The sequence below is a fragment of the Dendrobates tinctorius genome, unplaced genomic scaffold (genome assembly GCF_039654945.1).
Source record: "Dendrobates tinctorius isolate UK_male_01 unplaced genomic scaffold, ASM3965494v1 ptg000046l, whole genome shotgun sequence".
Lineage (NCBI taxonomy): Eukaryota > Metazoa > Chordata > Amphibia > Anura > Dendrobatidae > Dendrobates > Dendrobates tinctorius.
In genome coordinates this window covers 22,585,300-22,604,973 of record NW_027361714.1, presented here as the reverse complement: position 1 = coordinate 22,604,973, position 19,674 = coordinate 22,585,300, and positions in this window count along the sequence as shown.

Here is a 19,674-nt window from a genome sequence, read left to right as displayed (position 1 = left end):
CTGTGAGCGCTCTGTGCCTGGGAAGAATGGTGCCGTGCACAACAGGCAGGTAAGTTGCAATTACCTGCCTGTTAGTACTAAGCTACATTTCTTGTAGTTTCTAAAGTCCTGGATACCCCATTTAAGCTACAAGACTGTAGTCACGCTATGTGACAGCTGGCTTGTGAATTTTCAAATTGTGCACAACGAGGAGTCTTTGGTGCCGGAGGCGGGCGTGTGACCACAAGTTTGTAATTTGCATAGATGCGGTCATGCACAGACTAGAGGTGTGCGGCCCACTCAATGCAAATGTACTGATTGAGGCTGGAAACAGTCTAGTCAGAATGTGGTCGGCGGTATGCAAATCACATACTTGGGGCGCTGGCATTCTTCACAGTATGAGTTAGTACATACGAAAGGGGATCAAATAGCAGGGAATGTTTATATTTGACCACAGCACATATATAGCTCTAAGGCTATGTGCACACGTGCGGAATTCCCGTGGATTTTATGCATTTTTGCCAAGTTTTTTCACCGCAAAAACGCACAAAATAAGCAACCAATTGAATTCAATGGCATTCTGCACAAGCTGTGCTAATGCTGTGTATTTTTCCGCGGCACAATCGCATCACGGAAAACTACGCAGCATGCTCATTCTTTTTGCGGAATCGCAGGAATTCCGCACACATAGGAATGCATTGATCCGCTTACTTTCAGCATGTGACTATGCCCACCATGCGCAAAGTAAGCGGAAAATGTGCGGATGGTACCCATGGTCTGGAGGAGAGGAGATTCTCCTCCAGGCCCTGGGTACCATATCCCTGTAAAAAATAGAATTAAAATAAAAAATCGTGATATTCTCACCTTACGGCATCCCACGCAGCGTTACCAGACCTCAGCGGTGCTCCCGCCAAGTCACGTTCCCAGTGCTACAGACCGCTTGGAAAACGCTAGTATTCTGCAAGCTAATTACGCTTGTAAAATGCTAGATTTTAGCAGGAATTACGCATGCGGATTTCTCGCGGCAGGGAGTTGTGGAACAGCCGTGGAAATTTCCGCGGCAATTCCGCACGTGTGCACATAGCCTAAAGGTACTCCTAGAAAATCTCTTTCAGGCCTTACATAGCTGATGCTGCCTGACCTATACGACAACTAAAACAACATTATCTTATAGGAATGTGTGCTTATCCATCTTTGCAGAAGTCAACAACCAGACACTTTTAGCAGGATTTTCGTTCAGATTAGCGTTACATGGTGACAAAAGTTCACCTGTGAGTGACATTTCTATTTGTTAAAAAACAGAACTATGCTGTGACTTCTGTAGTGGAAACATCCTTTAAATTAGTTCAACTTCTATGAGATTACATGGAAATAGAAATCAAGGAGTCCTATATTGAAACTGAGAACACTTGGAATACCATCCATTTCCCCTATAATATTATTTTTATGTATTTCTAATATTTATTTTTTACATCCCAAATTAAATGCTTATTTGTTTCATAATATATATATTGTATATATATCTGGCTCAGAGCTGTGTACAACACATAACTTAACCCCTTAACCCCCAGAGCTTTTTTCAGTTTTGCATTTTCGTTTTTTGCTCTCCTTCTTCCCAGAGCCATAACTTTTTTATTTTTCCGTCAATATGGCCATGTGAGGGCTTGTTTTTGTAGGACGAGTTGTACTTTTGAACGACACCAAGTCATGTACTAGAAAACGGGAAAAAAATTCCAAGTCCGGTGAAATTGCAAAAAAAAGTGCAATTCCACACTTGTTTTTTGTTTGGCTTTTTTTGCTATGTTCACTAAATGCTAAAACTGACCTGGCATTATGATTCTCCAGGTCATTACAAGTTCATAGACACCAAACATGTCTAGGTTCTTTTTTATCTAAGTGGTAAAAAAAAATTCCAAACTTTGTTAAAAAAAATTGCATCATTTTCCGATACCCATAGCGTCTCCATTTTATGAGATCTCGGGTTGGGTGAGGGCTTGTTTTTTGCACGCCAAGCTGATGTTTTTAATTATACTATTTTGGTGCACTTACGATCTTTTGTCACGGTAACCAAAAAAACGTAATTCTGGCATTTTGATTTTTTTTCTTGCTATGTCGTTTAGTGATCAGGTTAATACTTTTTTTATTGATAGATCGAGCGATTCTGAACACGACAATACTAAATATGTGTATGTTTGATTTTATTTTTATTGCTTTATTTTGAATGGGACGAAAGGGGGTGATTTGAACTTTTTTTTTTCATATTTTTAAACATTTTTTTTTACTTTTAGCATTCTTCAATAGTCTCCATGGGAGGCTAGAAGCTGCCACAACCCGATCTGCACTGCTACAGAGAGGCGATGATCGATTCGCCTGTATGTAGCAGATTTACTCACTTGCTATGAGCGCCAACTACTGACCGACAGCCATAGAGGTCTCCAGGAGACCTCGGGTTGTCATGCCAACACTCCGGTGACCCGCGGTCCTGTGACTGGGGTCACCGGTGTGTGCATTTCTGGCGCAATTGCCGAAAGCACCATTTAAATGCCGCCATCAGTGTTTGACAGTGGAATTTAACTGGCTAATAGCCGTGGGTGGATCGCGATTCCACCTGCGGCTATTGCGGGCTCATGTCAGCTGTTCAAAATAGTTTTTTGACCAAGTTCATTCTATGCTCTTGTTAATGCCCTGGCATTAATAACCATGGTATTGAATATTCAAAAAGTATATATGGAAGGCCAGTTGGGAAACGCTTCATATACCCTAATAAGTAGCTAAAGGAGTTGTCCCCTTTCAGAAAACCTTCCCCTATAGGCTGCAGTAGCAAAAAAACAAATAATGTATCATTTAGCGGGTCCAGCACCCAGTCTCTTCCACTTCCTCAGTCTCAATCAATCAATCAATCAATCAAATTTATTATCGCCAAGTACATATTACATATATACAAGGAATTCTTTGTGGCAAAGAGGCAACATAATATATAACAACAGATACAACAAGTAACATCTAACAAGACAGATACAAGTCTCTGTGTTTGTTTGCAGCGCTGACGTTATGTCGGCAGCTTTGCAGTGAATTAGTGAGCTCAGCAACTTTACCCATGTAGACAGCATGAGCTGTTGAGCTCACTAATTGGCTGAAGTCCCATTGATGTGATCTAAGCACTTCATACAAATAGCAAAGACAAGGCAAGCACTGACTCTCAAGCACTGCCCCGGTCTCTGTTGTTTTTCTGCAGTGCCGACGTCATGTCGATGGGACTTCAGCCAATTAGCAGCTCTGCCCTTGTAGGTAGCACCAGATGCTGAGCCCACTGATTGGTTGAAGCCCTGTCAATGTGACAACAGTGCTGTAGACAAGTAACAGAAACTGGGTAAGCGCTGAGTCTCCGCCATTGCCCTGATATCTGTTATTTGACTGCAGTGCTGACATAGCGGATATCTACTACAGGCTATGAAAAAAGAGTTTGTCTAAAAGGAGTAAACACCTTTAATAAAAGGGGGTCCTCTATTTGAGATCTTAATCTTTGTCCAAGGAAGTCAGTAGTTACAAAGAAACTTTTATCTCTCTGAATGACCTGACCTCTCCAGTATTGCACAGACAATCTATAGACTTGAATAAGCAGCGTATAAGCCTTAATTTTATCTGTGGTGGTGTTACATGAAAATTAAACAAAGTCTTCCAGGTTTTCCCTAAATGTCAGCTGACTGTTGAGGTTACAAGAGGTTGTGGGGTGAGAAAAATGCGTTCAGCTCATTGTGAAGAAACTCATCTACTGTATATGTTAAGATTATCCAAAGGAATAAACCTTCAGGATAATTAAGGGTTACAAAGTTTCTCAACTTCCTCTAATTGTTTATAGAATGAATATTATATATGTCTTGGAAAAAAAATTCTGCAGCATAATCGCATATGTAATGTGTTTATATTTAATTTCTTTACTGTTCTACTGATAGTCCTAAAAAAATAAAACGCACATTTGGAAATGGCACCGGCCATGCCTGTGTAGTAGCAGCTATTGGTGATCTTGTTAGAGAAAAAAAACAAATGTCCTCCTCCAAGATGGCGCAGGCGGTACTTACGCAATAGCAGCTATCGGCTACTTATCTGTAGGGTACTGTGCACAATCCTGCTGAAGGGATTAGTTTTTCCAAGTGCATCCATGTCTAAAAAGTCTAAAAGCCCATTTACATGGGTGATTATTGGATGAATGATCCTTCACTTTCCTATGAATGTTCGTTACCAGTCATAAACTCTTGTCAACAAATCTGTTAATCAGAGACAAAAAAAATGCACTGTTCCTTTAACATTTGATCATATCTTTTAGGCAGACGATCACAGTAAAAAACGCAACTCATGATTAGTAGAGAAAAGAAAGCTTATTGGCAGGGGGTACAGCAACATAATACATTGCAAAATTCAGCAGAATTCAATGTTAAGTATGTTAGTAATTTTTGCAACTTTACATCATATATATAGTATATTATATATATGTATTTCAAGGACAGTGAAAAACCCTTTTAAACATCATGATGTCCCACTAATGAATACATTCATTTATACTGTGAAGGGACCTACAGCGCAGAGGGTATATATGCTTTCTGAATAAGTTGCTGTCCAATATCATAAACAGCAACCATTGTTTTTTGCCACCAGATGAAATGTATCAAAATTCAGAAAGGAACTTGGATCATTTTCAGCAGAAAACAAGTATTCACCAAGGAATATTTGCCAGACAGCACATAAACAAGTCTTAAGCAGGATGTATTATTAAATTACAGATAGAAGACCAATAAATGATTCCTTATGAATATTACTAGTATCCTAGTATCACTTGACGATAATGTTACATGGGGTCACAGCACATACTGTATTCTAATGCACACACAATAAATTTGAACTCTTCTGTGTGGTCCAGGTACCAGTCAGTATTTTCAAGGTATGTGCAGACAATCAGTAAATGCTGCGGATTGGACGCGTCCAACCTGCAGCGTCCAGATGTTACAGCATAGTGAAAGGGATTTCAAGAAATCCCTTGTCCACTATGCGTGTGTGGCGCCCTTGAGGCTCAGTCGCCACAGAGGTACTGCACCTTCTCCTAAGGTGTAGTGCCTCACCATCCAGGTAAGGTGGGAACTCCTTTCCATGCTCCAACACTCGCACCCCACACACCAGGGTAGTTCTGCACAACCACATTGCGGCTCAGTGCTTAGAGCCTGCTTGGAACACTGGATGTGCTGGGAGGTGTGTGGAGTTAGAATACATAAAAGACTGAGAAGGTTGAGAATTAGAGGTCAGTCAGTCAGGAAGGGAGTCAGTCAGGGAGACTGAGGGAGGAAGCCACTCGGAGAGGTGTGGGGATCCCTGTAAGAAGGGATGGAGGAAGGAGTGCTGCAGCTGCCTCAGTGACCTGAGCCAGCTGGCACGGGAAAGGAAGGAAGGAAGAAGGACACTGATCTGTAAGCTAAGCCTCCATAGGAAGGAGAGAATAGTACGGAACGAAGGAGAATAGAACAGAGAGGAAGTGGGTTGGAAGGAAGCACCCTGCCTATAGGTTCTAAGCGCAAGGCCGGGGCCCGGTCCCCGAGGTTGTATGGACACTTATGGTTCTGCAGCAGACACCGGTGGAGTAGTTGGCTGTAAATGCACTACTCCCATCTAAGACTTGGGGCACAACAGCATTTGGATAGAGAGCCGGTACTCAGGAGAAGGGAGTCCCCGAAGCAGGCTACAGCTGTCTGCCGTACAAGTAGAGTTCTTGGGAACATCTGATAAGAGGAACTCCAGTGTAACTCAGTACTAGGAGATCTTCATACTTTAAGGCACTATAGAGGAGACGTTCAGAAATGTACATGTTGGCGGAGTGTTGGAGAGGGGCCTACCATCTTGCCTGGAGGTTGACTGAGTCTCTGACCTGGAGGACATGGCCTGGAGGCAGGCACCTGTGTGCACTACAGACTGTGAGTAAAGCTTTGGAACTACAAGCCCCGGTGTCCTCCATTCATTATCGCGCCTACACCCTCAGCACCACTACATCTGGGTACCAGCTCTTACACTGCCTGCGTTTCTCCTCATCCATTACACCTACACTGCCCTGGGGCTACAGCTCCACCTGTGGCGAGCTTCACCATCTTGGCTGCCACACACCACCAGCCCCAGAGGATCTGCAAGCAGCGTCGGCTTAACACCTCACTTGCCGAACACCACAGGTGGCGTCACAAACTATTCATTCAAACTAACTACAATACCAAATTCCTTCATTACTTGGGTGCCCAGTGCCATGGACCGGGTCACCGCTGCTGTGACACATCCCCCTGACACCGACCCGGTACCGAGTACCCCACAGCCCTGGGAGGGCGATCCACGTGCACCGACGCCCGTGGCTCACCCGCGGAGATGGACACCCGGCGCATCTTTCCAGACCTCAGCATTTCTATTTATCTTGCGGAGACACAAGCCTCCGCAAGATACATTTCAGCCAATGAATGGACACAGTGATTTCACAGGGTTCAATGAACACATGTGGATTCACCAATTCACCTGCATTCAATAGCTGGCAGTAAGTTGGACGCAGCGAACATGTGCTGCGTCCAAAGCCCTGCCATTTCCTGAACGTGTGCACACACCCTAAGAACAAATAAAATTCAGGAGATCTTCATTGTTATGACCCAATGGAAGCATAATTCAAGTCTCAGAGTCTTATTTAGAGGACATTGAGTTTATTTCCAGTAAAACATTAGGCAACAACTATGTCAACTAGCCGTCAATGTACATTGATCAGTGTGACACCAGAGTTGTCCTGTACATTCAGAGATGATCTTTCACTCATCAGAAACAGGCCTTTGTTAATTAGAGCATCTTCTGAATGACCTGACACATGCCTCCCATTTGGGCATTCTGGGAGAGTACATGTTGTTTTCTAATGAGCACATCTGGTTTGCTCAAATAGGCAAGGAATAGGATGATGACTCCTTTCTTGGAAAGGTGCATTAGCGCATCTGTGTTATCCCTCGCAATTAGGCGAGATTACAGGGCTGATTAGAATATGGAACACACTCTCAGGCTGGTTTCACACGTCAGTGTCTCCGGTACGTGTAGTGACAGTTTTCTCACGTACCGGAGACACTGACACACGTAGACTCATTCAAATGAATGGGTCTATGCAGATGTCGCAGCCCCCAGCAGTAAGTTTCGTCTGGTTGGTTAAGAAAATGAGGGGGACCCCACGTCGGGTTTTCATTCATTCTTCTCTCCTGCCAGCAAAGCAGGAGAGAAGAATTACAGCCGCGGTCAGCATCAGCCACTGGGAACAGCGCTTACTGTAGCGCTTCTTCCCGGCGCCGTCTGTGTGGTCCTGATGCGGCACACGGTTGCCACACGTGTGCCACACGGAGGTACCACGTGTCCACATGGACATGGAAAGCTCTGGGACCGGTTTTTCCGGTACCGGAATTATCTGGACGTGTGAAACCGCCCTCGTATGGCCCTTGCACACAAGTAATCCTTTAGTAGCTGCATATATAAGGATTTAACAAAAAGAAAGCAAAAAGGAACGCCTTAACATTAGAATGATAACAAGAATAATGTACGGTATATTGCTATAGTCAGATAGGAAAATTACTAACTGGGTGAAACTGAGACATAAATACGCACAACTTTGCTGTGGGCTTGGTTTGTGATATCCAATGTTGTTCCCAGGCTGCTACTATTTAGAAAATCCCACCGTATGAGCCTCCGATATCAAGGGTGGTCAGTGGCGGATTAAGTGGACTATGGGCCCGGGGCTGTTCATAAAACCTGGGCCCCTGTACCCCCCTTCCCAGGAAAACATTTTCTGTCCACATTTTGTGGCTCTTCTCACAAAAACACTGCATATGCTGATTTTTAGGTATACAAATTGCGGGGTCTGGAAAGGAATAAAATGGCCGCGCTTAGGAGGAGGTACCGCCGGCCTGGCCGGCTACTGGTTAGGGATGTTAATGATTAATCACACAGTCACCTGCCTCCATGCTCTGCCAGGTCTGCCTCTCCCCAGCCTCCCTGGCTGCTCCCGGCTCCAATGCATTATGTGGCTGCCTCCATGCTCTGCCTCTCCCCAGCCTCCCTGGCTGCTCCCTCCAATTTGGAGGCAGCCGCATAAATTGCATAATGCATTGGATTGGAGCGGAGGGAGCAGCCAGGGAGGGAGGCTGGGGAGAGGCAGAGCATCCTCCTCCCAAATGGTGATGCCGACGGTGAATGTGTCAGTGACCCACCTGCCCTGCGCTAGCCGCTGCCAAAATCTCCTGGGCTGAGCGAGTCCTCCTCACTGTGCACTGCCAGTCGGCGCCGCCGCCTCCACGCTTCTCAGTCCAGGCCGCCCACAGCACACAGAGAGAGGAGGAACTTCTGCTCTGCCTCCTGCCGTGCTGCGCCGCCCCCACACACGTGCCGCCTGGGACTGCCCGCCGCCCCCCTTCCAAGTTCCTACGCCACTGGGCGGCGGCGGGCGGCTGAGCGGCTCACACAGTGACAGATCATATGCGATGCCGACCGACCGATTGGCCCCTGCCCTGGGCCCCCTAAAAACCTTGGGCCCGGGGCGACCGCCCCATCCGCCCCTATTAAGATCCACCATCGAGGGTGGTAAAGAGACAGATGTCCGAGAGAAAAAGGTTGGATGGTTATACTTGGATCAGCAGCGATGTTGCTTCCTTATAAACATCCATACCTCAAAATATTGCCATAGAAGCACTCAATTTTCATTTTAAAAGATCTGGTCAATATTCCAAAGTTTTTCAGCAATTTATTGTAAAGATAACAATTTTTCTCATGTCACATGATTTTTTCTTATTTGACAGAAGTTATTATTTGCATCATAAGGGAGTTTCAATTGGAGCCAAGTTCTCCCCTTTGCTAGCCATTTTGGTTATGACTTATTGGGAATTGAGATATCTTTAGGGTATATGCACGTTGCGGATTCGTCTGTGGATCCCCAGCGGATTTGGCCCTCTGGATCCGCAGCAGTTTTCCAAGGGATGTACAGTACTATTTTATCCTATAGAAAACAAAAACCGCTGTGCACATGCTGCGGAAAATTCCACGTGGAAACGCAGCGGTATATTTTGCGCAGCATGTCAATTCTTTGTGCGGATTCCGCAGCGTTTTTACGCCTATTTCATTATAAGAATCCGCAGGTGTAAAAACGCAGGTGAAATCTGCACTAAATCCGCTAGAAATCCACAGGTAAAATGCAGGCATTTTGACCTGCAGATTCTGCGCAGAAAAATCTGCACACGAATCGGCAGCGTGTGAACATACCTTTATTCTGAATTGAATCCTTTTTCTGTTTTCATTGTATGGTATGGCAGATCCGACGATATGCTCCTCATTTGGAGCAGCGATGTATCTGCCATACCTCTTTTCATTAATTATATTAACTTTTTAATTTGCAATTTATTTGTTCATACCACTCTTCAGATATTGTTTTTCTAGATTTACAATTATCGGGAATTCCTAACAAAATAATACGTACTTCTATGTTCTGTAAACGCCTGTTGGGCAATACTATTCTGCATGCAGCTAGCAGCCACCCGTATCACGTCAGTAAAGAAAATCCAGTGGGTGAAGTCACCAGAATCACGGTATTAGAAATTGTAGTGACCTGGAGAGTGCAGTGTCTGAAATTGAGAAATCATGTGTCATGTAATTGAAAGATTGATGATACCCAAACTATATGATGAATAGAGGTAGGGTTATTCTAAAACAGAAAAAAAGATTATGGTCGATCTTATTAAATACAGTAGATCCCAAATGAAAAAAAAATATAGATGTTCTAAACCAGTATTATCATTGCAGTTTAGCTCTCAATTTTCTTGTATTAAAAACATTGTCAATATATACTTACCCATATTATTTGAAGATATTTTATCTTCATTATTACAGGACGATTGTCATATTGTAGCAAGAGAGGCTCAATCATTGGGAAACATAATTTATCGGTTTCTGTGTCAGCGGTGGGCGGTGCAACGTGCACCAGAGCAGTGTTTCTTCCTCAGGATGCTGGCGGCAGAAATGTGGCGACGCCGCGGCCCGGTGTCCACAGCTAGCAGAGCCGAGTGCATCACCGATTTCGCTGTGGCAATCTTCCTGAAGCTGTGGGCCGCCGGAGGTGGCGCGTACTCAGATCGAGAACTATGCGGCCCTCGGCTCCAGGAAACCGACACCGGATCCGCAACATCGCACCCCAGCACTGTAGCATTGCCCCACTTCTGCCGCCGACGGCCCTCAGGTAACATACATTAAATTCAGACAATAAGATGGACCCCCATCTTATAAAAATCTTTTATCTGGTATTTTCCACCCCAAAATTTGGGATGCGTCTTATGGTCCTGTGTGTCTTCTATCCCGAAAAATACAGTACTTTTCTTTCACAAAATTTTCCTTTAGTCCTATTTTTTTACTTTCGCAACGGTAACAGGAGAAAATGGACCATACATTTTGTTATGCAATTTCTCCTGAGCATGCCAATACCCCGTATGTGGGGAAAATCTACTGTTTGGGCACACAGCAGGGCTCGGAAGGGAAGGAGTGCCATTTCACTTTTTGAAAGTAAAATTTGCTGGCATAATTAGCGGACGCCATGTCATGTTTGGAGTGACACCATTTTGGAAACTAGACCCCTTAGATAACTTATCTAGATGTGCATTGAGCACCTTGAACCCCCAGATGCTTCACAGAAGTTTATAACGTTAAGCTGTGAAAATAAAAAAATTATATTTTTCCCGATAAATCTTTATTAGCTCCATATTTTGCATTTTCATAAGGGTGAGGCTGGTTTCACACTTGCGTTTTTTTTCGCGGGATTTTAGCGCTAAAAACGCATGCGTTTTTTTTTCCTATACTTTGCATGGGATGCGCTTATGTGCGCATACACATGCGTTTGTATGCGTTTTTCCGCGCATGCGTTTTTTTGCGGTATGCGCTCGGGCGCACAAAATGCATCCTGTTGCATTTTTTGGGCGTCCGACTTGCCTCAAAAAAACGCATGCGCGCGCAATGCATTTTCTTTACAGCAGGACACCCATTATAAGTCTATGGGTGCGCATATGTGCGCATTGGCATGCTTATGTATGCGTTTTTTTGCGCATGCGTTTTTTTTTTTACCATTAGTTTGACAATGGAATTTAGGGGTTTGGGTTAGAGTTAGGGTCAGTTAAGGGGGTTTAGGGTTAGGGTTAGGGTTAGGGTTAGTATGGTTTGGTTAAGGGTTAGGGTTAGGGTCAGGGTTAGGGTTAGGGTTAGTATGGTTTGGTTAAGGGTTAGGGTCAGGGTTAGGGTTAGGGTTAGTATGGTTTGGTTAAGGGTTAGGGTTAGGGTCAGGGTTAGGGTCAGGGTTAGGGTTAGGGTCAGTATGGTTTGGTTAAGGGTTAGGGTTAGGGTCAGGGTTAGGGTCAGGGTCAGGGTTAGGGTTAGTATGGTTTGGTTAAGGGTTAGGGTTAGGGTCAGGGTTAGGGTCAGGGTTAGGGTTAGTATGGTTTGGTTAAGGGTTAGGGTTAGGGTCAGGGTTAGGGTCAGGGTTAGGGTTAGGGTTAGGGTTAGTATGGTTTGGTTAAGGGTTAGGGTTAGGGTCAGGGTTAGGGTCAGGGTTAGGGTTAGGGTTAGTATGGTTTGATTAAGGGTTAGGGTCAGGGTTAGGGTTAGTATGGTTTGGTTAAGGGTTAGGGTCAGGGTTAGGGTTAGGGTCAGGGTTAGGGTTAGGGTCAGGGTTAGGGTTAGGGTCAGGGTCAGGGTTAGGGTTAGGGTTAGGGTCAGGGTTAGGGTTAGGGTTAGTAAAGTCATGGTTTGGGTTAGTGTGAGGGGCCACCTAATGTTGGAAAAAAAACGCAAACGCGGTAAAAACGCACTAAAAACGCATAGAAACGCATAAAAACGCTGCGTTTTTTTCATGCATGCTCATAAAAATGCTTGAAAAAAACGCAGCATTTGTATGCGTTTGTATGCGTTTTTTCAATGCGTTTTTTTGCGGGAAAAACGTGCTGCAAAAAAAAGCAAGTGTGAAATTAGCCTAACAGGAGAAATTGCTCCATACAATTTGTTGTGCAATTTCTCCTGAGTACAATGATACCCCATATGTGGAGGAATACTACTATTTGGGCGCATGGCAGGGCTTGGAAGGAAAGGAGCACTATTTGACTTTTTGAAGACAAAATTTGATGAAATAATTAGCAGACGCCATGTCACGTTTGAAGAGCCCCTGATGTGCCTAAACAGTGAAACCCCCCCACAAATGACACCATTTTGGAAACTAGACCCCTTTGGGACCTTACCTAGATGTGTATTGAGCACCTTTATCCCCTAGGTGCCTCACAGAAGTTTATAATGTTAAGCTGTGAAATTAAAAAAAGAAATCACATTTTTCCCACAAAAATCGATTTTAGCTACAAATTTTGTATTTTCACAAGGCAAGGGTAAAAGGATAAAATGGACCCAAAAGTTTGTTGTGCAATTTCTCCTGAGTTGACATATACCCCATATGTGGTCAAAAACTACTTGAGGCACAGTGAAAAGCTCAGAAATGAAGCTCAATATTACAGTGCAGACTTTGTTGCACTTGTTTGAGGGTGCCATATTACATTGGCAGAGCCCTGAGGTGCCAGAACAGCAGAACCCCCCCATAAGTGACCCCATTTTACCAATTAAACCTCTCAGTGAATTCATCTAGGGGAGCAGTGATTATATTGACAGCACAGGTGTGTCACAAACTTTTATACCATTGGGCAGTAATGAAAAATAATTTACATTATTACCACCAAGATTGTGTGTTAGCCCCAAGTTTTACATTTTCACACTGGGAAATGGGTAAAATGGTACCAGAATATGTCCCACAATTTCTGCTGAATGTAGAAACACCCCATATGTGGCTGTACAGTACTACTTAGCCATACGGAGAGACTTTGGAGGGACGAAGTGCTATTTGTCTCCTGGAGCGCAAACTTTCCTAGACTAGTTTGCGGATTCCATATAAAGAGCTCCTAAGTGCTACGAAAGAAGAATCCCCCAAGTGACCCCCATTTTGGAAATTATAACCCTTTGGGAATTTATCTACAGATGTAGTGACAATTTTAACTGGGTGTTTTCCAGAAACAGGCAGCAGTGGATATTGCTGAGTGAAAACTGCAGACTGCAGCTGTAGTGACCAGTATGTTGCAGTCACCAGCGCATTATGCAATGCCCATGCTTCTGGAAACAGGCACCTGTAAATTAGGTGGGTTCTCAGCACTACAGAAATGCCAAACATATGGGTGCTAAATGTTGTTTAGGCACACTGGGGCTCAGAAGGGAGGGGGGGCTTTTGGATTTTGGGGTGGAAAATTTGCTGAATTTCTTTTGGGGAGCGAGGAGCCATTTCGCTTTTCCAAAGCCTTTGTACTACCAGTAATGTAGAAGCCTCCTATATTTCCATTAACAGATGACAGACCTGAGTGAGGACTTGCTTTTTTGTAGATTGAGTTGAAGCTTTTACTGGGTACATTTTACATAACGTTTGGGATCACATTTATCTGGTGCTCTACGCTGACCACTTACTTTGGGGTTTCCATCTAAATCTCTGAGTGACGTGACAGATGAAACCCCCGAGGGATCCATTCACTATAATGAGGCAGCAGATTTACTCTAAACTCCGTCTTGTCTCTGTCCTTTTCAGAAGTGAACAAAACTGTGCAATCCTGAAAAGATGGATACCGCCAGATCACAGGTCCCATGGTGTCCACAGTGACTCCATCTGCATCACTATAGGGAATTTTCTGCCGGAGTTCTGTTTGAAATATGTATTTCAGAGATTAACACAGAAACCCCGGTGTAAGCGCTCAGCGCAGGATAAATGTGCTCCAAGACTTACTGCGATCTTTGGGATGCAGAATGAAAAAATCAACAGTAGGTGAAGAATTGGTCTTATGTATTTTTTATGCCGTTCCTCGTGCGGTATAAGTGATTAGGCGACTTTATTCTTCGGGTTGGTGCGATTACAGCGATACCAAATTTATATCGAGTTTTTATGTTTGGCTGCTGTCACAAAATAGAAGACACTAGTTTTTGCGTCACCATATTTTGAGAGCTATAATTGTTCTGCCTTCCTCCACATATGGTGCTGGGTGGATTTCAGCATACAGCAAAACCTCATCCACTTCCCCAGTAAACAGACTGTATGGATGCTTAAGTCTGTATTTATTGAAGTGTGGATGTGAGCTTTGTAACAATGAACGATGACGGTGGACAATAATGGTGGACAATCACGGACATTAATGGACGATGTGGATGATGCGAGAGTGGTAAAAACTACAAGGAAATAAACACTGTATCCGTACTGGCAGATAGCAGAGACAACAGCATGATACAGGGTGCAATTAACCCCTTAACCCCCAAGGGTGGTTTGCACGTTCATGACCAGGCCAATTTTTACAATTCTGACCACTGTCCCTTTTTGAGGTAATAACTCTGAAACGCTTCCATGGATCCTGGTGATTCTGACATTGTTTTCTCGTGACATATTGTACTTCATGTTAGTGGTAAAATTTCATTCAAATAACTTGCGTTTATTTATGAAAAAAAATGGAAATTTGGCGAAAATTTTTAAAATTTCGCAATTTTCCAACTTTGAATTTTTATGCCCTTAAATCACAGTGATACGGCACACAAAAAACTTAATAAGTAACATGTCCCACATGTTTACTTTACATCAGCACAATTTTGGAACCAAAATTTTTTTGTTAGGAAGTTATAAGGGTTAAAAGTTGACCAGCGATTTCTCATGTTTGCAACACCATTTTATTTTTACGGACCACATCACATTTGAAGCCACTTTGAGGGGTCTATATGATAGAAAATACCCAAAAGTGACACCATTCTAAAAACTGCACCCCTTAAGGTGCTCAAAACCATATTCAAGAAGTTTATTAACCCTTCAGGTGCGTCACAGGAATTTTTTGAATATTTAAAAAAAAATGAACATTTAACTTTTTTTCACAAAAAAAATACTTCAGATTCAATTTTTTTTATTTTTCCAAGGGTAACAGGAGAAATTGGACTGCAAAAGTTTTTTGTGCAGTTTGTCCTGAGTACGCTGATATCTGATATGTGGGGGGAACCAATGTTTCGGTGCATGGCAGCGCTCAGAAGGGATGGAGCGCCGTATTACTTTTTCAATGCAAAATTGGCTGGAATTCAGATTGGAAGCCTTGTCACGTTTGGAGAGCCCCTGATGTACCTAAACAGTGGAAACCCCCCACAAGTGACCCCATTTTGGAGACTAGACCCCCAAGGAACTTGTCTAGATATGTGGTGAGAACTTTGAACTGACAAGGGCTTCACAGAAGTTTATAACATACAGCGGTACAATTAAAAAATCATATTTTTTCCCTCCACAAATATGATCTTTTCACCACCAATTTTTATTTTTCCAAGGGAAACAGGACCCTAAAAGTTATTGTGCAATTTGTCCTGAGTACGCTGATACCCCATGTGTGGGTGTAAATGACTATTTGGGCGCATGGCAGAGCTCAGAAGGGAAGCAGCGCCATTTGACTTTTTTGGCTAGAATTGAGATCGGACACCATGTCGCGATTGGAAAACCCCTGATGTACCAAAACAGTGGAAACCCCCCACAAATGATACCATTTTGGAAACTAGACCCCCCAAGAAACTTATCTAGATGTGCGGTGAGCACTTTGAACCCACAAGGGCTTCACAGAAGTTTATAACTTACAGCCGTACAATTAAAAAATCATATTTTTTCCACAAAAATGATCTTTTCACCTTCAATTCCTATTTTCCCAAGGGTAACAGGACCCTAAAAGTTATTGTGCAATTTGTCCTGAGTACGCTGATACCCCACATGTGGGGGTAAACCACTATTTGGGCGCATGGCAGAGCTCGGAAGGGAAGCAGCGCCATTTGACGTTTTTGGCTGGAATTGAGATCTGACACCATGTCGCGTTTGGAAAGCCCCTGATGTACCAAAACAGTGAAAACCCCCAACAAATGACACCATTTTGGAAACTAGACCCCCCAAGGAACTTATCTAGATGTGTGGTGAGCACATTAAACCCCCCGTGCTTCACAGAAGTTTATAACGCCAGGGTGTGAAAATAAAAAAATCGTATTTTTTCCACAAACATGATCTTTTAGTCACCAATTTTTTTATTTTCCCAAGGGTACCAGGAGAAATTGGACCCTAAAAGTTGTTGTCCAATTTGTCCTGAGTACGCTGATACCCCATATGTGGGAGAAAACTACTGTATGGGCACACGTCAGGGCTGGGAAGGGAAGTAGTGACGTTTTGGAATGCAGACTTTGATGGAATGGTCTGCGGGTGTCATGTTGCTTTTGTAGAGCCCCTGATGTACCTAAACAGTGGAAACCCCCTACAAGTGACCCCATTTTGGAAACTAGACCCCCTAAGGAACTTATCTAGATGTGTGGTGAGCACTTTGAACTCCCAGGGCTTCACAGAAGTTTATAACGACCGGGCGTGAAAATAAAAAAATCGTATTTTTTCCACAAACATGATCATTTAGTCGTTTTGACTATTGAAACTCCCCACAAGTGACCCCATTTTGGAAACTAGACCCCCCACGGAACTTATGTAGATGTGTGGTGAGCACTTTGAACCCCCAAGTGCTTCACAGAAGTTTATAACGCCCGTTTAGAACGTTGATCCTTGAATAATTTATTGTTTCTGTTCTCTTTCGCTTTCTCTGGTTGCTATATTTATACCCATTAAAGCTATGTTTATAGCATGCATGGGATTCCATTGATAGTAGTAGAGTTAAAGAACCCTCATATTGGTGTGGAATGTCTAACATCAATGTTTTGGATTAAGCATTAAGCAACACATGCTCCCCTATTGTGTCGGACCCATAGGGTACCTTTTTCTGTTTGTATTAGACCTTTAGTATCTAGGGCGGAGCCTGTGGATGATTTTAGTAATTCACAACCCAATGTTGGTTTGTGATGTCTAACCCCACCCTTTCTTATCATACAATTCCTTGTCTCCTTTGTATTGTTGGGTTTGTAGGGGATATTTTTATGCCTCAATAATACTCTCATATTATTTAGGGTGGAGCCTGTGGATGATACCAACATCATGTAACCCTGCCTAGGGTTTGAGTTGACTTCAAATATTTCTTCCCAGTCCCTGGCTTTCTGTGCAGACTATTTCTATTTCTGGTCTTCTTTGGCCCTTGATATATAGGGGGATTGTTTTGAAAATCCTTTACATCTGAACTTTTTTGCTGATTAAATGATTTTTCTAGGCCTATATGATCCATTTATTCACTACATATTGTTTGTAGGACAAGCTTTTTGTCAAGATTTGGCATTACTTACCTTCGCTTATCCTCTGAAACCAGAATACTCTTTTGAACCTTTGAGCCCTTTGATTATATTTGGGGCTGCTGTTTCCATAACTATTTATGATCTGCAAAATATGCAGGGTTGGTTGATAAGTCTCTATGTTCTTATGTGATATGGGACATCATCCGAGATTCATTCTGACTATACAAATCATTATGTTTATGATGTTTTCATTTATGTCATTCTGGATGACACTTACCTTTGCAGGTTGTGATAATGGTAAAATAATAACCATGATATCAGCCCTATTTGGATGTTTTCAAATAGGATTGACTTTTCATTTATGCTATTCTGGATGTCATTTTTCCAGGTGGTGTGTGATAATGGACAACTAACAACAATAACACTAGCTCTGTTGAGGCTTCTGCATATTGATTTATATCTTGTATGGAGACTTATGATGGCGCTAGGTCTGTATTTTTCAATTAAAACTACTGACATATATTATCTCTATAACCGTCCTATATATGCTGTGCTTGATATTATCTCTATAATCGTCCTATATACACTGTGCTTGATAAAATTCATCAACATTTGTGCACCATAGCAAGCTTCTTTGCTCCATTCTTGCGTTTAAGTATGACCTCATACACATCTTGACCCTTGTTTGGGTCCGGTTTTTCTTTCTGTGAAATATTCTTTTCCCAGTTGAATAAAAAATTTTTTTATCACTATATATCCATACAATTGCTTCATGTTCATTCGTGAAGATATATATAATCTTTTGATTGTGTTTATGAGATATATACCTTATGTAACTGACAGGGACTATTTTTTTGATAGCTACTGTATACTGCCTTTCTTCTGTCAATCAGCGCTAATCTTATAATTTTTAACAATTTATACTGGCGCTAGTTTGAGCCCTTGAGTATTGGTGCAAAATATATCTGCATAGCTATTCTACTATTTATGCCCATGCACTTTGCAGGTTGCCTGTAACTCCATGCGGCGATGTCAGAACAGATGCGCTCAATGTGAAAGGTGTATGCTTTTCAGATGCACTGTGATTCTGTGTATCGATTTATTATCTATACTGACATCAATTCTTATAAATTATATGACGGTGAGACTTATGCTGCAATTATATTCTATGTGCCTCTGGGTTAGTTCAAGTTGTCACTTCTTTTTCGGAGAAGTACTCTTTTTGAGACACCATCCTATTAAAGCTATTGTAAGGACCTTCCGACGCATGCGCAATAGCGTACTATTGCTATACAATGTGTGAGACAATCCTCCTCTACTCTAAAGTGTTAAGAAACAATGACCACTGTTCTTGCGCAGGTGCACTGGGTGATTCTGGTCATCGCCCCGGGAAAGACCTTCTTCCACGGGAAGTGATGTCTGAGAGTATCGCCCGGGCCTAGACACAGCGCTTGGTCCTGCCCCCCTTTACATGTGATAGTATGCACGCAGGCGCATCGACTGATTCTGGCTATCGCTCCTGCCTTGACCTTCTTCCATGGGAAGTGATGTCTGAGAGCGTTCCCCAGGCCTAGACATAGTGTTTTGGGCCCGCCTCTTCTTACATGTGACTGCACAGGTATTAACCGCAGCTGCTGCTTATTGTGTATCTGTTATTTCTCATATATATATATATGACCTCACTCAGACCTAACCTTCAGCCCCTTGCGGTAGCGACACACGTCGGGCATCTTGGGCATCTCCACAGGCTCCCCCTATTCCTTGGTATTGTATTAGAGTGGTTCACTTAGCGCTTATGTTATGCGCTACTTTGGATGACGGTATTGGGTGTAAACCAGTCTATAAAGGGGCCAGAGGTACTTTCTCTGGGCCCCCCCTTTTATTGCTTCTTTACTATGTTACTTTTCTGATAATCATGGGAAGTGGTTAATATGTGCATCTAGCCAGTACATGGCATCTCATACTTGGGTCTTGATTTTCTCACCCATTTGGGTTTTATTGTAATATATTTGTATTGTATTCTTTGACACCAAGTTACTTTGCTTCACAATTTTCCTATAATTATCTGGCTGTAAGTATCTGTATTCAACCAATGTGATAGGGGAGTCTTAGAGGGTTATATTATTAACCCCATGTGTCTATTTGTCATAGAGTGATTTTTAATGTTTTTAAAAGCTTTTTTTGGTCTGTTTGAAATTTAATAAAATAAAATTTGTATGATTCATGTGGTGATCCCAGTGTGTTGGTCAGTAGCTTTCCTCTTTCTTACTGTATTATTTGTCTATACTGACTACTGGTGGATCCCCTTATATATTGGGGTGGTGCCCTTCTTATTTTTACTATTGTAAGTTTATAACGCCCGGGCGTGAAAATAAAAAAATCATT